Below are 22,328 nucleotides of genomic sequence, written 5' to 3' on the forward strand. Positions count from 1 at the left end.
GTGCTTTATGGTTGTGTGACTTTTCCTGGGGAGATGTGAGTAAGCATGTACTTACCCCAGGTAGGGAACTAAAAACAAAGAAGTGAAGTGGTTCCACTGGAGTCCTACGTGGTGAACCAATGAACGTATTGGAATTGCTTACAGGAATATGAGTGAGGTCTTACAAGAGTACGGACCACTCAAAGGCAGCTGCATTACTGAAAAGCCCACCCCAGCCTCACAAAAACTGAAGCCCTGGAGTTCCCTGCTTGACTTTCAGGAAGCTCAGCTGGTTGTATAGTCTGATCCAGACAGCTCTGCCCCTTGAACAGTCTCTCCCCCGCAGTTGTTCTGCTTCTCTAACCTTGGGGAGGGGCCTTGTGAATCAAGAAATTTCAGGAACTTCTTGAGACTTGAGAGTTGTTTACTTTCTGAGCCATGTAAGCTTCCTTTATTTCCTGGGTCTTAGAGAGGCTCCCTCCAGGGTAGACTGTTTGAACATTGCTACACAATATGGGGTTAAGTGCAGATGACACCCAACAAAATGAGTGCAAAAAAAATCTCACAATAGTTTATGCCTGTGAATATTAAAAGCAATGTTTAAAGAGGTTGAATGAAGGTACCCTGCATGGGTGGAAGAAGACACTACCTCTCCCCTACTACTGTCCAGAGAGACCTCTGAAGCCCCCAGCACAGTACAGATTGTTGCCATCACTGCTGGTTGCCCACAAGAACAGATGCTAAGGGCCCTAGTTGGGTTTAAACCACTGTATGCTTTGGTCGTAGGACATGGAGAAATCAAACTGGCATTTATCTGGAGAGTTCCTCCCTGCTGGTGAGCTTTGTAGTGCTGGAAGGTGCTATGTGGTCTGCTTGGAGAAAATTGTCACCAAGAGGGTCCTACTTGGCCTTGGACCCTGCATGCTACACTATCTCAAGATGCATCTGTTGGTACAATAGTGGCAGGACTATCATGAGTGCAACCAAGTCCTTCTGATTGTATTTGAGACCTGTTTCACAGGAGGGAGTTCAGGTTCAGTACAGTGGGTCCAAAACCCATGGTTGGGAAGTCATAGGCCCTAGTGGGGGGAACTACTTCTGTTGCTTTGTTAAATGGACTTAATATGCTTGTCAAATTGCCTTCAAATATTTGTTTATGCCTGTAGATAAGTGCTGCTGTCAACCTTAGGCAGGGAAGCTTTGTTTACAGTGGGTGGCAATTACTGCAGGAACCCCAAACTGGTCAAAGTGATGAGAATAACTGACTATCAAATGCTCAGCCTAAATGAAGATATCTATGACTCCCTCCAAGTCTCAGAGAGCCTCTTGGAAAGGGTGGCATGCTATGAAACATTGTCCTCTGGGCATGATGTGGCCATCACCCTCTTGAACTCTTTATGGCTATGATTATCAGCAGGAGGCCCACACGAGATTGGGTCCATTAACACTGTCATGGAGCCCGGAGGGGCTCATGAGGTCCCCACACCCCTCTTGAGGGTATATGAGCAGTTAATGGTAGCTGGGGAGGTTATATAGCTGCCTGTAAGTTACCCACACTTCTGTACATAAGCCCTCAACTACACTCCTGGAACCCCAATTAAACCCACTGGCTCACCAAACTAAATTTGAATGGAATCATTTCTTCAGTTTATCATTGGTGCCCTATCTGGGATAAATAGACATTTGTTTATCTCCTGAGGAAGATTCACAAGACAATAACTTAAGCAATAGAAATTTATTTTCTCGCAGTGTTGGAGGCTGAAGGCCCAAGAGATCCAAGCTCAGCAGGGTTGGTTTCCATGAGGCCCTCTTCCTTCTTAATATGTACTCACACTGCTTACCTTGTTTACAGGTGCTTAGAGAAAAGAAAGAAAGAGAAAGAGAGAATCTTCCTTCTCATAAAGCCACTAACACCATCAGATTAAAATCCCATTCTTATGTCATTTAACTTCATTTCTTAAAAAAACATATGCCCACTGTCTTTTAGACATGACATGACCATTGCATCTATGCACTCACTGCATTGATGATCACTCACACAAGACCTGCACAGGATGGAGTCTGTCACCATTCCATTGAGGAAGGGCCCATTGCACTGTTCTTGGAGGTTTAAGAAGTGTGGCCTTGCTAGAGGAAACAGGTCGGTGGGGCGGGCTTTGAGAGTTCAGGGCCATGTCCCATTTGCAGTTTTTCTCTCTCTGCTCCTGTGCCTGCTTGAAGATGTGCATGTTCAGCTTTCTGCTCTGGCTGCCTCCTGCCACCATGCCTCCCCCACTGTAATGGACTCTTCTCCCTCTGGAACCATAGCCCAATAAACTCTTCCTTCTATAAGTTGCCTTGGTTTTGGTGCTTTATCATAGCAACAGAAAAGTAACTAATACAGATAGATAGGTAGGTAGGTAGATAGATAGATAGATAGATAGATAGATAGATAGATAGATAGGAGATAGATAGATGATTGATAGATAGGAGATAGATAGATAGATAGATAGATAGATAGATAGATAGTAGATAGATAGGAGATAGATAGGAGATAGGAGATAGATGGGCGATAGATAGACAGACACACACACACAGAGATAGACAGATAAAATATAAGGCTAGGATGTAACTCAGTTGGTGAAGTACTTGTCTAGAATGTATAAAGCCCTAGGTTGGATCCCTGGAACCACGTAAAACCAGGCATGGTGGTGCTGGGAAGGTGGAGACAGGAGGAGCAGAAGTTCTCCGGCACTTCCCTTTTTGGAGACACTGTCTCACACTGTAGCCCTGGATGATCTAGAACTTGCTATGTGGACAGGTTGGGCTTGAGCTTGCAGTAGTCCTCCAGAGGGTGCTACAGCAGCACACCACCACAGGAGTGCAGTGCCACACCTGACTCCAAACATGATTTTAGTTTTGGTTGTGATTTTTGGTTAAGTTTTTGTTTTTTAGTGTCCAAATGCAAAAAATTTAACATTTGTCTTGTGCCTTCCCTTTTCTGAGGCAATGGGTGATAATTATGTCCAAGCTTTAACTGGAGAAAAGAAAGGGATAAACAACAAAAACAAAAAAGCTGTGTGGCAGAGCCTCCTGCCACAGACAGTCACAGGAAAGCACACTTCTTCTACTGTCAAATCTCACATCCATGCAGAGGTTCTTTGAGAATGAGCCTGAGTCCAGGCACATCTCAGACCCCTCCTCAACATCTCTCTGTTGCTTCTCTGTCCTGCCCATGGGAGAACATTTGATTTGATAAGCTTCTTTTTTTTATGTATGAGTGTTTGCCTGCATGTGTGTAAGTGCGCTATATGTGTGCAGTGCCCACAGAAGCTAAAACAAGGCGTCAGATTCTCTGAACAGTTGGGAGTCACCACATGAGTGCTGGGAACAGAACTTAGGTCCTCTGGAAGAGCAGCGCTATGAACCACTGAGCCATCTCTCCAGCTCTAGACAAGACTGTTAATCTGTTGCTCCAAATGCTAATGACATGAATACAGTTTTTTAACAAAGCCAGACTTCCTTCCCAAGCTATTCTCTTTGTTTCAAAATATCTGTTTTGTTGTTGTTCTTGTTGTTTGGTTAATTGTTTTATTTTCTTTTAGCAGAGATGAAGTTTATTATGACTTTTTTTATCCCCTGGAGTCTAGTCAGCCTATCTAGAGATCTTAAAGAAGATCTACTCTCCCTCATCCAGCAGTAATCAGTTACCAACAGTTCCCAGGCTAAGGCCAGGGCCCACCACCCATTTCCCTTACTCCACTCTGGGCCCTTGACTGATTGAGTTAGCATAGGTCTTGTGCATGATGCCACCATTGCCTCAAGTTCACATGAAGAAACTTCCAGTGGCCTGAAAGTCTCTGTTCCCTATGCTCACGGACCAACCCTGGCTCTTACAATCTTTCTGCCCCCTCTTGCACAATCGTCCCTGAGTTGTGAGTGGGTGAGGTTTAATATAGTAGTCCTATCCTGGAACGCACACTCTTCAGTCTCTTATTCTCTTAAACTTTGTCAGTTGTGGCCTTCTGTGTGCATCACACTTGGTTGTACAAGGAAAGTTTGCTGGTGAGAGTTGAAGGATTCACTAGTATTCTCTCCATCCCCTGTTCCACTATGTTCCATGAGCCTTAGGTGTAAAGGTTCCATTTTAGATGTGTCACTTAGGGCTGGGCGTCTCTCAAATGTATATCCTCTCTGTGTGTGACCAGTTTTGGAACTCTGTAATAGCCTCCAGTGGATGAACTTGCACTGAAGGTTATCTGGATACAAATGCTTGACTGAGTGGGACTTAAAATATATGACAGCATGTATGAGGTCTGGTGGGGGGCATATGGAGGGGATCTAAATTTGATTAAGAGCTATTGTATGAAATGCACAAAAACTCAATAAAATATTAAAGAACAAATTTAAAAAATTATAAAATGAAAAAAAAGACTTCTTTTTGAGACAAGGTTTACTTATAGCCCAGCTGACCTTTAACTCACTATGTAGACCAGGCTGGCCTCGATCTCAGAGATCCTCTTTCCTCTGCCTCCCAAGTGAGAGATTAAAGATGTGTGCCACCATGCACAGCAGCTGTAAGACCTTTTAAGTGGGAGAACTAAAGCAAGAGAGGGCCTGAGGAAGGAAGGAAGGCATACCCAGGGAACAGTGATGTGGGCTTCTCAAAGAAGAATCACCAAAAATGCCTTTTTTTCATATTTTATTATTTTTATTTTATGTGTATGTGTGTATTGCCTGTGTAAGTAAGTGCACCCGTGTCATGCAATGCTCACGGAGGACAGAAGAAGCTGGCAGAGCCCCTGGAACTGGAGTTACAGACAGTTGTTAGCTGCCATGTGGGTGCTGGGATTCAAACCCGGATCTTCTGCAAGAACAATCAGTGTTCTTAACCACTGAGCCATCTCTCCAGCCCCCAAATGCTTTTTTTTTAAACTCAAAAGCTAAGCAGAGATTTTTTTTCCTGTCTGAATTTCTGATATACAAAACAATAACATTCACATAATATAAAACATACTATGTTTCCTAATAATGCCACTACTTCATGAGGTTTTTATGACAATTAAATGACTTAATATGGGGCCAGCAAGATGGCTCAGTAGGTAAAAGCACTTGCCACCAAACTTGATGACCTGAACCTAAGTCCAGTTCCACATGGTGGAAGGAGAAAACTGATTCCTGCAAGCTGTCCTCTGACCTATTCGTGTACACCATAGCACGTGTGTGTGTGCGTGTATACACACACACACACACACACACACATCACACTGAATAAACGCTATTTCTAAAATGAACTAATATGTATAAAGTATCTTAATGAAAGTTAGTACTTCACAAGCTTCTGAAGAGCAAATAGTGTAGCTAACACTTAAACAGTACCTACTTCATGAAGTAGGTGATGTTATTAGGTTTTTGTTATAGAGGAGGACATTAATGGAAAGAAAAGTTATATGAGCCAGGTGTGGGAGCATGCCTTTAATCGAAGCAATTGGGAGGCAGAGGCAGGTGGATCTCTGTGAGTTCAAGGCCAACGTGGTCTAAGAAAGAAAGAAAGGAAGGAAGGAAGGGAAGAAAGGAGGTAGGGAGGGTGGAAGGAAGGGAGGGTATAAAGAGAAAGAAAGGAGAGAGAGAGAGGGAGGGAGGGAAGGAGGGAGGAAGGTTCTATGTGTTGTATGGCCAGGTGGTTAGTGGTCAGTGAGACTGGATTTCCAACTGAGGCAGGTCTTGTCATTCTACTTCTACCACTCAGAAAAATAAAAATATTACAGGAAACCCTAAGAAAAGAATCAGAAGTTAGTTATGGGTGTTGTTTAGTGGCAGTGAAGTGCTTAGTGCTTCAAAAAGAAAAAGGAAGGAAGGGAAGGAAAGGAAAGGGCAGGGGAGGGGAGGGGAAGGGAGGCGAAGGGAAGGGAATGGAGGGGAGGAAACAAGGAGGAGGAGGGAAGGGGAGAGAAGGGAAGGGAAGGGAAGGGAGGGGAGTGGGAACCAAAAGTAGCATTTCAGGGACTGGAGAGATGGCTCAGGCACTGGCTGCTCTTGCAGAGGACCCAGGTTCAGTTCCCAGCACCCACATTGCAGCTAACAACCATTCATAACTCCAGTTCCAGGGGAATACACCTTCTGACCTCTGTGGGCACTGCCCAGCATGGGTGCACTTACACATATGCAAGCAATACACTCATCCACATAAAATAAATAAATAAATAAAAGTAGCTTTTCAAAATATTGCTACAGCATTCTGCTTTGTAATATCTTAGTAAAGTAAGATGGACTGAAAGGGAGAACAAAGGATGGATAGATGAATCAATTATGTAAGAAAGCAAATGGATCCAAATGTTAATGGTGGAATGCTGAGGATACAAAATTCTTGGTGCAAATTTTTTTCATGTTTTCTGTGTATAAAATTTTGCACTGTTAAATATTTGTCCCTGAACATTGCCACAATATTTTATGCCCTAAGAGCAACTGAGGTGATCCTGCCTTTCTCTACCCTCCTCCTCTCCATACAACGGCACACATTTAATGACTAAAGGTCATAGGAGAGATAATGTGTCATGGGCCTCTGAGCTAAAAGTGACCACCCTAAGATGTCCCCACAGAATGTTACTCTGAATTCCATTTGTGTAGAATGTGGCAAGGTGGGACAAGAAAGAAAGGGATAAATTATTTTTAGCCAGAAAAGTCCCCTCTACTCTGGCTAATAATCAATGAGTCAACTTTTTTATTACATCTATTTATTTATGTGCGTGTTTGTGTGTGTGCGTGTGTATGTGCATGTGTGTGTGTGTGTGTGTGTGTGTGTACATCACAACACTCATATAAAGGTCAAAGGACCACTTGTGGGAGTGGATTCTATTCTTTCACTGTGTGGGTCCTAGAGATTGATCTCAAGTCATCAGGTTTACCTGCTTCCTTTTCTTTCTTTACTTTTTTCCAATATTTTATTTATTATTTTTATTTTATGTGTATGAACGTGTTGCTTGCATGTAAGTAGATGCACCCGTGTCATGTAGTGCCCGAGGTGGTCAGAAGAAGACGTTATCCCCTAGAACTGGAGTTACAGACTTGTTAGCCAACATGTGGGTGCTGGGAATTGAACCGGGGGTTGGAGCCAGTGCTCTTAATCCCTGAGCCATCTCTCCAGACCCCCTTCCTTCTTTCCTTCCTCTTTTTGAGACAGGGTCTTCCTGTAGCCCCAGATGGCCTGGAACTCGCTATGTAGACCAGGCTGACCTTGACCTCACAGAGATCCACCTGCCTCTGCCTCCTAAGTGCTAGGATTAAAGGTATGTGCCACCATGCCTGGCTTCTCTTTTTTTTTTTTTTGCCTTTTTGCCTTTTTGCCTTTTTGAGACAGGGTCTCCTTGTAGCCCTAGCTGGCCTGAAACTCACTATGTAGACGAGGCTGGCCTTAAACTCACAGTGATCCGCCTGCCTCAGCTTCCCAAGTGCTGGGATCAAAGGCGTCCGCCACCATGCCCAGCCTCTTTTTTTAAAGACAAGGTCTCACACTGCGCCTAGGCTGACCTTAGTTCCTGAGCACTGAGATTACAGGCATAAGCCTCTATGCCTAGCTAAAAAAACAACAAACAAAAACTTAAATTTTAAAAAATTGTTATTATTTTTAATTATGAGTGTGTGTTTATATGAGTGCAGGTGCAGGTACCCAAGGAGACCAGAGGCATGGGATCCTCCTGGAGCTGGAGTTACAAGGATGCAGGGAACCAAACTCGGGTCCTGTGGAAAAGCAGGAAATGCTCTTAACCACTGAGCCATCTCTCTAGCCCAAGAATTAATATTTTAAAGGAGATGATCATGTCTGCTCGGGTTCCTACAACCCAGCAACCAAGTACCACAGGTTGCACCAGGTTGGGTGCAATCAGCTGCAAAATACATTCCCAGAGTTCCAGGGGCTGGAAGCTTGACACCAAGACCCTGAAGACTTGGGTGTCAGAGGACCGCTTTCTTGAACATAGCTGACTTCTCACAGTGACCTCTGAAGGTGGGAGGGGTGAGAGTTCTCTGGGGTCTTTTTTCCTTTAGCTTTTATATACTTTCCTTTAGTGACTTGTGATGGTTTGAATGAAAAATGGCCACAATAGTTTCATGTATTTGAACACCTGTCTCCTGGTTGGTGGTGCTGTTTGGGGAAGTTACGGAATTTTTAGGATGTGGAAGTAGACTTTGAGAGCTTACAGCCTTCGACTATCTCCAGTTCACTCTCTCTCTCTTTCCTAGTTGTGGCAGAGATGTGATCTCTCAACTTCCTGTTCTGGTCCCTTGCTCCCATGTCTCCCCACCATGCTGAACTCTTACCCATCTATTAAGTCACAATAAACACTTTCATCTTTCAGCTACTTTTGGTCATAGTATTTTATCACAGCAACTGATACATAAATGGTTTATACCATCTTTATTGTATATATTTAATCTGCATAACAATGCTGTTTTAATATCCTTACATACAGTAAAATAGTACAGTCAAGCAAATTAAGGGTACTGACCTTAATCATCTGCCTTCATGACCTAATAACATAACAAAGGCTTTTCCTCCAGAAAGTATCATCTTGGGGGTTAGGGTTTCACCTGAGGAGTTAATTTGTTTCTGTTTGTTTGTTTGACACGCGCTTTCACTATCTAGCCTGGACTGACCCCCAAACTCTGCATGTAGCTCAGATCCTCCTGCCTCAGCCTCTCCCCTTCTTCCAACTACTGGGATTACAGGTGTGAGTGACCACACCCATTTCTCAACATGATTTTTAAGGGAAACAAAGAGCTAACCTTTTTTTCAGGCAGGAAATTAGAAGCTGAATACAGATTATTTTCAAATACTAAGGTTGTACCCTTGGGGTTGGAGAGATGGCTCAGGAGTTAAGAGTGCTTGCTGCTCTTGCAGAGGACCTGGGTTTGGTTCCAAGCACTGGTGCTGGGTGGCTCACAATTGCCTATAATTCTAGTTCCATGGGATCTGATGCCTTCTTTTGGCCTCTGTGAATATCTGCACAAATGTGTGCATACACCACACACACACACACACACACACACACACACACACACACAAATAAAAAATAAATATTTAAAAACAAAGGATTATACCCTCAAGCTCTTAGTATTGCTATAATAGTGAGAATAGCTAACATTTGCTGGATGCCCGTTACATAACCAGGAGCATTTCTATGTGTGCTATTTCATTTAATACTCTCACCAGTTCTGTGAAAGAAGATATTATTACTGTCCTCATTTAACAGAGAAGGTGAGTAAGGTGCAGAATGTTTAAAGTTCTTGTACAGAGTAACAGCCAATAAGTCACCAAGCCAGGATTTGAAATCAGGCCACCTCATTTGAAATCAGGCCAGTCAGTTCCTTGTGCTTCCTAGGCTCCTCCACAGTGAACTTATCTTTCCCATCCAAATTTGGAAAAGATTGAGAAATAGGCACTTAAGACAAAGATTAAATTTTTTAAAAAAAAACTTAATTTCTGGGCCAGGAGTGGTGGCACACACCCTTAGTCCCAGGACTTGGGAGGCAGAGGCAGGCGGATCTTTGTAAGTTCAAGGCCAGCCTCGTCTACATAGTGAGTTCAGGTCAGCTGGGACTATAGGGAGACCCTGTCTCAAAAAGAAAAAAAAAAAAAATTCTGACAAAAGCTAATTTGAAGGATGTACAACCAAGTGGACTTGCTAGTAGTTGCTGATCTGGGGAGAAGTCCCTACCAGGCACAGGCAACACTAAACAGAGCAACTCAGGCAAAAGCATGCCCTGCTGGGGTTGCAGCATAGCAGACTGAAGCCCAGAGTGTAGCCTCTGTGCAAAGAGGTGGTTCAAGATGCACAGAAAGGGCTTGTCCATAAAAGCCTTGCTCCTGCTTCCAAGCTCAGCATTAGAGAAGCCACTCAGGAACGAGGCCAACCCAGAGCAAGTACAAAGTTCACATGTTCCTCTGGTGAAACTTTTTCCTCATAGAAGCAAGTATTTCCTCGCCTAGCACTTTTGTTGTTGTTGTTGTTATTTATTTTGTTTTGTTTTGCTTGAGACAGTGCCTCACTACCAAGCCCTGGCTGACCTGGAGCTCAGTATGTGGACCAGGCTGACCTAGAACGTGCCTCTGCATGCCTCCAGAGTGATGGGATAATAGGCATGAGAGACCATGCCTGCTTTCTTCTTCTTCCTCCTCTTCCTCTCCTCCTCCCCTTCTTCCTACTCCTCTTCCTTCTCTTTCCTTCAATCTTTATTTGCTTGAAACAGGGTCTCTGTAGCCCAGGCTGGCCCTAAACTCTTGATCTTCTTGCTTCAGTCTCCTAACTACTGAAATTACAGATGCAAGCAGCCATGCCCAGCTTTATCTACCATCCTTAGTTCTGTAAGAATTAAACACACACACCCCAGTATTTTAAGGACTGTGATGGTTTGAATGAGAAATGTCCCTCCATAGACTCATGTATTTCAACATTTTATACCTGGTTGTAGCAATGTTTGGGGAGGTTATGGAACCTTTAGGAGATGGAGGCTTGCTAGAGGAAGTTCATCACTGAGGGGAGAACTTTGAAGGTTTATAACCTCTCTCTCTCTCTCTCTCTCTCTCTCTCTCTCTCTTCCTGCTTCCTGTGTGTGGATGAAAAATGTGATCAGCCAGCTTCCTGCCACCATTCTGTACCTTCCCCACCATGGTGGACACTCTATTCTTCTGGAATTGTAAGCTAAAATAAACTCTTCCTTAAGTTGCTTTTGGCTATGGTATTTTATCAAGTCAACAGAAAAACAACTGATACAGAGGCTTTCTAGAAAATGTATGCATTATTTAGCTGAGGGACTGCTAGGACAACCTCGAGGACAGCACATCTAAGGACCAGGTGTTGTGACTCATGCCTATAATTCCAGCACTCAGGAGTCTGAGGCAGAAGGTTCACAGCAAGTTTGAAGCCGGTCTAGCCTACTTAGTGAGTTCTAGGCCAGGCAGGGCTGTATAGTAAGATCCTATCTCAAAGAAAAGAAAAAAAAAGAAAAAGAAAAAAAAATCTAAGAGAAAGAACTCCACAACCAGTATTTTGTTAAGAATAACACACTTAAAGTACTGAGTACATTTTCTGGCAGTTAATTGATCTTGTCATCATCATCCTGATAGTTGTTCTAAGCTAGGTACAATTTACATTCTGTGTGAGAACACAACGTAGAACAAAGCCATGTGTATTAGTCACTTTTCTGTTGCTGTGATAGAAACACTGACCCAAGCAATTTATAGAAGGAAGAGTTTATTTGAGTTTAAGGTTCCAGGGGAATTACAGTCTGTCATGGCAGGGAGGCATAGTGATTCGAGGTGGCTGGAGCAGAAGCAGAAGCTAAGCTCTCATATCATCATGCAGGCACAGGAAGCAAGAGGCGACTAGAGATCTGGCAAGGCTTAAGAATTCTCTAAGCCCACCCCCAGTGATGTGCTTCCTCCAGGATAGTCACACCTTCTAAAAACGCCTCAAAACAGCGCCATCATCTGGGGACAAAATGTCCAAATACTTGGAGCCTATGGGGGATATTTTCATTCAAACCATCACACCATGTAAATGAATTCCTAGCCAAATCCCATCTTTTTACATGCTACATTTCACAGCTTGGTGAACCTGGCCAAACACTGAAACGTGTTATACCATTTGACTCCCAGAACAACCCCAGTGGGGCAGGTGTGATGTTTGAAATCACAACTCATTCTGGAGTTAAGATTCTAAAGTAATATGGATGACAAAAATAAAACACAGTAAAAAAAATAAATAAATAACCGCAAAAATCCCTTCAATCTGCCCTTGCAGTACACACATACACACACACACACACACACACACACACACACACATATACCCTCAACCTAGTAGCGTTTCCAGGACAAAAAAAAAAAACACTAAAAAAAAAAAATAAATACCCGCAAAAAACTCTTCACTCTGCCCCCGCAGTACACACATACACACACACCCCCCCACACACACACACACACACATATACCCTCAACCTAGTAGCGTTTCCTCTGTGTGAGCTCTAGGCATAGGAGCTGACTCCCATTTAGAAGCCACGTGGTACAAAAAATATTTCAACACAAAGATGCAGCTTTTGAAAGCAAGATACACTGGATAAGGTCTGAGAGCTGAGACCAGCTATGGGACCAGCAGCTTAGCACTACCCTCTTCTCGTCCCTCTGTCCCTTGTCCTATGAGTGGAATTCAGGACGGTTCCACATTTAAATGGCTCTTCTTCCTCTTACTTTTAAAGTCATGCTTGGTTTAATTTGATAAGCAGCAGTGCTAACTAGTGTGTACTAACATTATCATTGTCTTTGGTTTAGAGACAGGGTCTTGTATATGGCAGGCTGGACTTGAACTCACTATGTAGCTAAGAATGACCTTGAACGTAATTTTTTACTAAAAAATATTTTTTATTTGTGTGTGCATGTGTGTATGTGTGTATTGTCTGTGTGTGTGTAGAAGTGCATGTAGAGGTCAGAGGACAACTTTGTGGACTTGGTTCTCTCCACCTTAACATAGGTTCTTGGAATCAAACTCAGGTCTCCAGGCTTGCCCAGCAAGTGATTTTATCCAATGAGCCATCTTGCCAGTCTGACCTTGAACTGCTGATCCTCCTGCCTCTATCTCTCAAGTATAATACCACATCTGGTTTTATGTAGATCTAGCGATGGAACCCAAGGCTTTGTGCTAGATAAGCACTCCACCAACTGAACTACTAGGGTTTTTTGTTTTGTTTTGGTTTGGTTTTGAGACATGGTATGACTCCACAGCCCAGATAGACCTGGAACTTAGGACAGTCCTGCCACCTCAGCTTTCATAGTGCTGAAGTTAGAGGTACAAGCTACCGTGCCCAGCTAAATCAGCTGACTTCTATTGTATCCTCTTTTAACTATACAGCATCATATTCTCCCATTACCCAGGTAGAATAACTGAGGTCATCTTTATAAGCTAAAAATTAGACACTGGCTTAATCAGATCCAGTCTAGTGAACTGACTATCTCTAGTAAAGTTTCAGTGTTGACATAGAAAAAAAACTGCTAAAGTTAGTCTACCCAGACCAGAGCTCAGCAAAGAGACATAAGGCACATGTCCTTGTTCTTGTGAAAGCGATATCATATCTTTAATGACTATTGTCAAGAACTCTCATCCACACGACTGAAAAATACCCTGAAAGTGAGCAAGTGATTTACCAAGCAGGACCACAGAGTAAATTGTTTCACATTTGTTAAGTTGTGAGAACACAAAAATGATACCTAACTCAAACAGATGGAAGAGACAGTTGTCTCAGCAACTTCATTTTTAAATATGAAATGTGACAACTATTTGGTATATGTTATCAGAGAAAAAATAAAGGTAGCCTTATAAAAATGTGGCCACTATAAAATCAGCAAATCTGTAGAGCAGTAAGTTGTCACCATTGTCAAGCTCACCAGATTCATCACAGTAAATCTTCACTTTTTGATCCTCATTCTACAAACAAGAAAACTGAAATTCAGAGAGATTAGGTAACTGTGATCAAAAGCACATACTAAGGAAATAGCAAGTCAGGCACGGTGGTTCAAGCCCGTAATCCTAGCACTTTGGAGGCTGAGGTAGGACAATTATCAAAAGTTCAAAGCTTGCCCTGGCTATGAAACACCAGATCCTAAAAAAGAGGGTCAGGCTTGGTAGTGTACACTGTAATCACATCATTTAGGAAGCAGAGGATCTAAGTGAGCTCAAGATGAGCCTCGTCTATATAGGGAGTTCCAGGCCAGCTAGAGCTACACAGTGAGACTCTGTCTCAAAGTATCAGGGTGTGCTGGTGCATACTTTTAATCCTAGCAATTTCTAGGCTAGCCAGTTACACAGTGAGACCCTGCCTAAATAATAATAATAAAATATAATACAATACAGGGCTGGAGAGATAGCTTAGCAGTTAAGAACACTGATTGTTCTTGCAGAAGACCCGGGTTTGAATCCCAGCACCCACATGGCAACTAACAACAGTCCTTAACTCCAGTTCCAGGGGATCTGACAGCCTCTTCTGTCTTCCGTGGGCATTGCACGACACAGGTGCACTTATCTACATGCAGGCAATTATATAATACAATACAAATATTTCTCACATTATGTGTTTCACTCTTAGAGTTAATAAAATGTTTTCTCAAATTTTCATCTCATTTAATGTGAGAATATTTTAAAGCAACAGAAAAAAATGTAATCTCTAAAGCTGCAGTAGAGTAGCGTTTCCCAAAGTAGAAGGTAGATTTGCTCAGTCTCCTTCAGAACTGCCTTAAACTACTCCCAGGGTCTCCTGAATTGTGCTAAAGGGGAGTCTCAGCTTCCTAAACTACATAGCAGCATCTTCGAACAGCTGGAAATTCAAATGACAGATACCTTAAATCAAAACAAAAGTGAAATCAAGGTTTTAAAAAAATTTTAAACTTTAAAGTTGCTCAAAAAGTAAAAAATTTGAAAAGGTAGTTATACTATAATTCCTGTCTTTCTGCTAAGTCTTCAATAGCAGTCTTTAGGGCCAGCAAGATGGTTTATCAGATAAAACCACTTGCCATGAAGCCCAACCACCTGAGGTCAATCACAAGAAGCCACATAAAGGTGAAAGGAGGTAACAGGAGAGAACAAATTCCCTGACCACCACCCATGCACCAGGGCAGGTACACCTACATACACATCACGTGCACACACATCTCTCACACACACATTAAAAAAAAAAAATAGTACTCTTCACAGAGGTAAATATAGAGTCTATCAGATATTTTGCATTTCACTGTCAGGACTGGGGCTAAGAATTAATCTTGTCTTTTAATCCAATCTATTAACTCTTGCATTCAATTCTCTCTGGCAACAAGAACAACTTTATCATGAAGTCTTAAGTCCTGATGTTTTGTGGAAAGTTATGCTCTTGAAGTACCATCAATAAAGCAGATGTTTCACACAGGCTGTGATTCAACTGTGCATCTTGACACTACTTAGCTCTTGTAACCAATATTTACATTTGTAAGATGGTAGAATTTGAGAGCTGGTTTACTGGTATGATCTGTAAAGAAAAAAGCTAACAAAGCTATGAAATGAATGGTGACTGTAGGAATCGAGATACACATGTAAAAACCTGCATCAAATGCATACTGCACACACACATCTTGTAATCTTGATTCCAGCTGGAAAGTAATGGTCAGATAATGTGAGATTTTCTTTCTCCTCCACATTGAAGGGCAGAATTGACATGAGTATCTTTCAGAGAAGACATCTGAGTTCCTGCTTTTATATGTTGAATGGCCTAAATGAGTTATAGATAAGAGATAGCTTAGGGGTGGGTGGTATGAGGCAAGCTCTCACATAAACTAGGTTGAACTAGAACTTATAGTGCATGAGACTGGCCTTGAACTCTTGATCTTGTTGCTTCCACCTCCAGAGTGCTGGGATTATAGGCATGTACCACTATGCCTGGTTCTAAAAGATGTCTTTTATGCCAGGAATACAAAAATGAAAGAACAATTCAATGATTTGTTTAACCTTTAAAAAATATTTTCAAGCCAGGTGTGGTGGTGCACACCTTTGATCCTAAGTGCTTGGGAGGCAGAGGCAGGCAGATCTCTGTGGGTGTGAGGCCAGCCTGGTCTACATAGTGCGTTCCAGGGCTGGGGCTACAGGGAGACCCTGTCTCAAAAAAAAAATAATTTTTTTTTCAAAAAGATTTTTTTTTTTTAATTTTATGTTATGTGGATGAGTGTTTGACCAGAATGTATGTATGTGAAACATGTGCATGCCAGGTGCCCAAGGAGGCCAGAAGAGGGCAACAGACACCCTGCAACTGGAGTTACAGGCAGTTGTGACCCACCATGTGAGTGCTTGAGACCAAACCCTCATCCTCTGTAGCACTCTTAACCTGTGAGCCATCTTTCTAGTTCCAACTTTTGAAAACATATCATTTATGGCTGGGCATAGTGGCCAGACCTTTAATTTCAGTACTTGGGAGGCAGAAGCAGGCAGATCTCTAAAAGTTCAAGGCTAACCTAGTCTATATAGTGAATTCCAGGCCGGCTAGAGCTACACAGTGAGACCCTACCTAAAATGCTAACAACCATTCCAGGAGACTTTTGCCATCAGTGTGGTCTGAATCCAATCATACTGAGGTGGTAAACAACTAAGGCTGTCCACATGGGTCCACAGACCATACTGGGAAAACCCCTCTCAGTCGTGTTTTGCTTTGTAGATGCCAAACCACTGACTTTTTTGTGTTTCTAGATAAAGAATCCAAATGTGTACCAGGATTATCTGAAAACCAGAGCAAACAGCTCTTGAAAATATACTATCCTTTCTTTGCTAAGGAAATAAAAGAATTCTTTGAAAGAAAGATACTTTAAGAAATGATGATGCCCTGAGTTCAACAAACTTGTGTGAGGTGATGGTTCTCTTTTCACTGAGAAAACTGAGGCTCAGGGGATGAAACATGCTATTGGGGATGGGGGTGGGGTTCCAGCTGCTGATATTTTGGGCAAGAAGTTTTCAACCAATTTTACCGTGGCAGAAAAAACACCAAAAACAACAACAAAAAACCCCCAGAAAATCCAGTTGCTTGATGAACAGTTCACACATTTTACCCATTTTAGATCTCTAATAAATGCTTTTTAAATTCTCCATTTAAAAAATTAATAAGGTGTTTATAAAAGCGTTTGTTATAAAGAAAGGAACTGAAGGAAAGGTATAGGGAGAAAACAGTCCCCCAAACTCTTGAGAAAGAGCTGATTCTATCAATTAGTAGTCTCCAAGACTCCTCACCCCCCAGCCCATGGCTCAAGGTTGTCATTTATTAGAGGACAAATTTGGATGGTCCCTTCTGTGTTTAGCAATGGTAGACAGTAAGGAATTCCCCAGGTAATCACACCGCATTCAGAACACTAATGCATTAGTGACAGTCGTGACCTCGGAGAAAGAATAACTAACCTGTATGGGAAGGTTCAGGAAGGCTTCCTGGAGGAGGTGCTACATTCTAGGCGGAAGTTGAGAACAAAGAGAAAACTTGGAGTGTGAGGTTGTCTTAGAACAAAATTCCCTGCGAACGGGGCTGGCCTGGAACTTACTATGTAGACCAGGCTGGCCTTGAACTCACAGAAATCCGCCTGCCTCTGCCTCCCTAGTGCTGGGATTAAAGGCGTGCGCCACCACGCCCGGTGGGACATACACTCTTTACAAGGGCAAAACGGGTTCTTTTGTAGAAAACTGTGTCTTGCTTACCTTTTGTTGAGAGGAACCAAAGACCGCCGGACCCCTTTTCAAATATCAGGTGCCTTAATGGGGCTCTTTCTAAGTGCTGGTGGAGGCATGCACAGGCCAAGCCTGGGAGCACTCACCTGCCCCCCTCCAACCAGGCCTGGCCGAGTCACCGGAGTCTTCAGCCAGTCAGTCTGGTAAAACTTAGAGCAGTAAACGTCCCCCTTGCACTCCAGAGATGCAGCGGTGGCTTCTCAGCTGTCCAGGCTCACTCAAGGGCAATCGTTTCTCCCTTTGGATGTCTCCCTTTGAGTGTCTCCCTCTGGGCACCGCAGGACAGGGCCAGAGGTCAGTCCCCATCACAGGTCCCACTGCACGCCACCTTCGCAGCAGGTGCGGTTTCTCACCCGGTCACCTCTCTCATGCGCTCAAATCTTTCTCAAATCCACACCTGAAGGCTGGGGGAGCTGGAGACCTCAAGGATGGCTCAGGGCTGATGGCTGCGCAGGCAGGGGTGTGGGAACCGTCGGGGATCCTCTCCTGAAACTGAAGCGCTGTGGCGGGACTGCTGGCCCACCAGTGAAAGGTGCTTCGGGCCTAAGCGCGCTTTCTTCCCTCCTAAATCTCGAGACGAGAATGGGCACGCGGCTGTCGGTTCCCGCAGAGCGCACCAGCGCGGAGCTGGCAGCGCGGGCCCCCGGGTGGAGGAAGGCAGGCCCCAGGGTCCAAGTCTGCCACCTTCCCGCAGCTGCCTGGCCTTTCTCTCCAGCTCTCTCACCCTCCTTTGCCCAGGGCTGTGTTTTCCTTTCCTCCAGGGGCGCGTCCTTTCCGGGCAACGACCCTGTTTCCCTCCCAAGGGTACTTCCAGAGCTAAGACTAGGCCTGCTGAGTGACTTTGGGCAAGTTTGGGACTTTCTGGGCCTACGTGAAAAGGAATGGACGATTCCCCCGCCCCCCAGCCTGTTCTAAGGAACATTTGGAAGACGCGTCTGAAACTCAGCATCGGAAGACCGAGACCAGGGAACGGCGACCGTCCCCTTCGCTGCTACCCATGGCGGGATGGAGCAGTGTGCATGTGCACAAAGATCTCTGGGAAAGGAGACTTTTGGTACAAGTTTTCTGTTAAAAATGGGGGAGCGAAGTAATTACTTCACAAAATGTGGGAAAACTTAATTCTTAGAATAATTTCAGAAAATTCAATTCTTAGCATAACTTAGGAAAATTCCGTTGTAAGACCACCTGGGGAAATAAAAAAACGAGATGATCATGGCTGTCTTACGTAACACCCTGGGTCATTTTACATTTCTTTTCAAATTTTGTTCAATGAACAGTCCTATTTGGCTGGGTTAACCCCAGAGAGCAAAGAATGGCTCGTACATTCCTAAGAGGGCACGGGAAGGGGGTGGTGGAGGACAAGAAGTTGGCTCTGGGTGTCGCGCGGCCAACTGTTGGAAGGCGGCGAAGGGAGGGTGGTCTTTCAGGCGGGTTTGGGATCTGATTACCTTTAACTCGCCTCGGAGGTCTGGCCTTGAGCTAATGGGTGTCTGTCAGCGGAGGGCTCAGGTTTCCTCACTTGCTTGGGTTAGTGGACGCTAAGGGGAGAGCAACAAAGTAGACCTTGGCCAGAGTGGAGGGCTCCCGAAGCGGGTGCGGCTGCAGAGTGGGTGTGCGTCTCCTGGGGCACAGGGCGTGGTTGAAGAGGGTGCCAGACCAGGGAAAGCTCCATCTTTGAGAAGCCACTCCGAGCCGCGTAGGTTTTCCGCCATCCTTCCAAGCAGCTGGGGCTGGGATCGGTTCTGTGACCTATCTTAAGAAACTCATTTTTCACATGTAAAATCGAGATGTTCAAAGCCAAGGCCAACACGCCCCTTGTTTGGAACAGCATTTTTGCTCCGTCCAGAGGCCTTGGGGACGGGAAAGGAGAGACTGCACAGTGAGGGGTGTGAAGTACCTCCAGCACTTCACAGTTTGTACAAAATGTTGACTGACGCTAGCCTAATTCTGCAGATGGAGTCCGGAAATGGAGGTTTTAGAAAACAAAGTAGGTCACTTGTCCGAAGACCTTGGAAATGCCTCGTCTGGTTTAATGCTTGCTCAGGATGCTTTCTGCGAGGCCTCCCTCCCTCTGCTCTTTCTGCATAGACCCCCATCTCCCGCCAACTCTCTCTCTTGTGTTGTAGCTGGCCCCTTCTCCGACACAGGTAGAGTTGGCTCTGGAAACTTCTTTCAGACCACATTCTTTTCAGGACAGTTTCTCAAAGGGACTCACTTCAAAACACCCAGACACATTTTCACCTAGCTTTTCACCTTCTCTTCGTTACCAGGACTCTTCCTATAAAGTCATATAAAATAAATAACTTCAAGTATAACACTTAATTTCTTTCTTAGTGTTTCATCATCACTAAATTTTATGGGTTCCCAATCTTCAGTACAAGTTCACCTTGGACCCTATCCCTTTAGGGATACTCGCTGAGGAAAGCAGCTTCTCAAAGATTCGACCTGAGAGTCCAGTGACCTGTGGATGAAAGATGGTATCAGGGGGCTCGGGTCTGGCCAGGAAGAGGCCTAGGGGTCTGGCTTTGGGCCTTCGGAAACAACCCGGGAGTTTTCCACCTGCTCGTCGCCCTCTACAGGCGACATCCACCATCGCAAGAGAGAGCCTTGCTCGGCCAGTACCAGTATTTCACACACCCAAGGACCTCTAGATCCCCCATCCATTCCCGCAAGGGACGGAGTGAGGGGACCACTCAGGAACTCCACCCTTGGAAATCGGTGCCAGGGGAAGTGGGAAATGTTTAACTCGGTGTGTAACTGAAAGCTAACATCTTTCCCATTAAAACCAACCGCTTCCTCTTTTTATGCCCCTCTTCTTTTAATTTCTTTTTTTTTTTTTAAGTGGGATTAAAAAGCAAGGAACAGTAGCACTGTTTTTAGATCTCTGTCTAGAGAGATTTCAGAGCCTTTTGTCTCAAGTGCCAGCGTTTGATAACATCAAACGTGGGTTTCAAGATTGACACCCCCCCCCAAAGTGCTTGCGTTTATTTCTCTACGATATTTGTATCTCCTCTTCTGCTCTAACCCTTAGCAGTTTAAACAGCTTCAACTTGGAAGATCTTTTCCAGGGTTACAAAGAGGGCCTACGTTCCTGGCATCTGCCAAGACTTTCAATAACTTGGTCGGTTGGGGTTTGGGCATAAAGCCTCGTACTCTCCAAATTCACGGGAAAGAGACCGCATCGAAACTGTTATTTGAGTGACTGTGGCTGGAAACAAAGTGACCCGCGGATCTCTCTACACCGCGCCGCCTAATGCATCGCTGGAAAAAGCCTTGCAGATCTCAAGCTGCAGCTTGAGCCCGAGCGTCACGCTGCGTGCTCAGGCTCGGCCGGTATTGCTGTTATGCGCGGAAATATGAGCGAGTAATTTTATAAGTAACAAAGGATCAGGGATGGAATGAGGCCCCTGTTATCCAATGTCATTTAGAAGCCTTGGATCAGCAGCTTCTTGAGGCTAAAAGTGAATTCAAGAAGCCCTGCCTTTCCCTTTCCCAGGGGTGCCAGCTAAATTTAGAAGTAACCTCTGTGTGTTTGCACAAATCATGTACCATTTGCTGTTTGTGTAAAAACCGATTAGCCAGACACAACTGTGAAACAACTTGTGACTTTTATAGCTGCAACACACAAACCAATTTAGATCCGTTTAGTTTTCCTTGTAAAAGGAGATCAGATTGCTGAATCTCTTCGCTGTGAAGGTTATGATCACTACTGCAGAAGTGGTTGATAGTCAGGTTCTTATTTATCAAGTTAAACTCTCACTCCAGCAGCCTATTTTAGGACTCTGATCCCTAAGGAATGTTTACTCAGGACACAATAATGTTTAACATTTACCAGGAAAACAGATTCCGCATTTGTGAGGAAGGGTCTTTTAAAGAGACCCCCAAGCCCACCCAGTCACTGAGAATAAGGCTTGGATCTGGGGTGGGAAGTGAATGGACATCAAACACTGACTGCATTTTACCAACCCGTCACTCACCGAGCTGAATTGATATCGCTGCTACTGCTGCTACCGTTCCACTGTTAAAGACCAATTTCACATAAGTAATTGTTACAGCTAAATTAATTACAAAATAATTAGAATTAATGCTGTTTGAGCATGTGCTGCTGGTGGTAGATCTGGCATCTAGCATCAAAGCATTTCATTTCTACCTTAAGACCTTTTTTCAAAGTTTGAAATAGCTTAAATGCACATCTAAAATAATCTATGACATTCTCCATTCCTGCCTTACCATCTCGCATTTCACTCTTAACCTGGCCAAAGGTGTTGAAAGAAAGAAAGAATAAAGAAAGAGAGAAGGGAGGAAGAAAGAAAAGAAAAAATGGGAATGCTGTGCACTTATTTCTTAAAAGAGGATTTATTAACGGCGATTCCTTGGCCTTCAGAAGGGCTTCGGGCTGGGAGGAGGGGTTCCCGTCTACAGGAATCCTCCAGAAATTCAATTATGTGGGTTGGTAATTGCCATGGAAAAGAGGAATCTTATTTGAAATATTATGAAAAAATAAAACAACTATGACCTTTCAGGTAGATGGAGAAGATGCCATTCCATTGCAAAGCCTCAAATGCAGCCAAGTAAATTTAAAAATCAATTGGAGTTAACACTTCCACTTAAGGGATGAAAAAGAATTTCAAAAATCCAAGGTTTAAATGCTAAAATATGGGAAGTTTGGAATTTGTTTTCTCTTGAAAGGATAATTAAAATAACCAAGAACTCCAAGGAAGTTTGCATGGTGGACTATACTCATCTGACCTTTCTTTAAAAATGTAAAAGACTGCCTTTGTTTAGAATTAGATTTTTTAAATGACAGCTTGCTTTACAGAAGTGGCTGGTCATTTACAGTTAGTGTGTTGGTATGAATGAGATTGTCTAGATTACCCAGATTTTATGTGAAAACTAAAGGAGAAATATTAATATAATTTAAATTAGGTGAGTTCTTTCCTTTTTCCAATTAAAATGTTCCTAAACTCGAATTATGAATTTGCAAAATTTGAAAAGGTCCTTAGTTGAAATGGGGTAAGACAATACAAATTCCATTTTTATATCTTGTCAATTGCTACAGACACCTAAGTAAAACACTAGGCTGAGCATTTTAAAAAT

Source organism: Nannospalax galili, unplaced genomic scaffold, assembly GCF_000622305.1.
Source record: "Nannospalax galili isolate Female #2095 unplaced genomic scaffold, S.galili_v1.0 scaffold553, whole genome shotgun sequence".
Taxonomy (NCBI): domain Eukaryota; kingdom Metazoa; phylum Chordata; class Mammalia; order Rodentia; family Spalacidae; genus Nannospalax; species Nannospalax galili.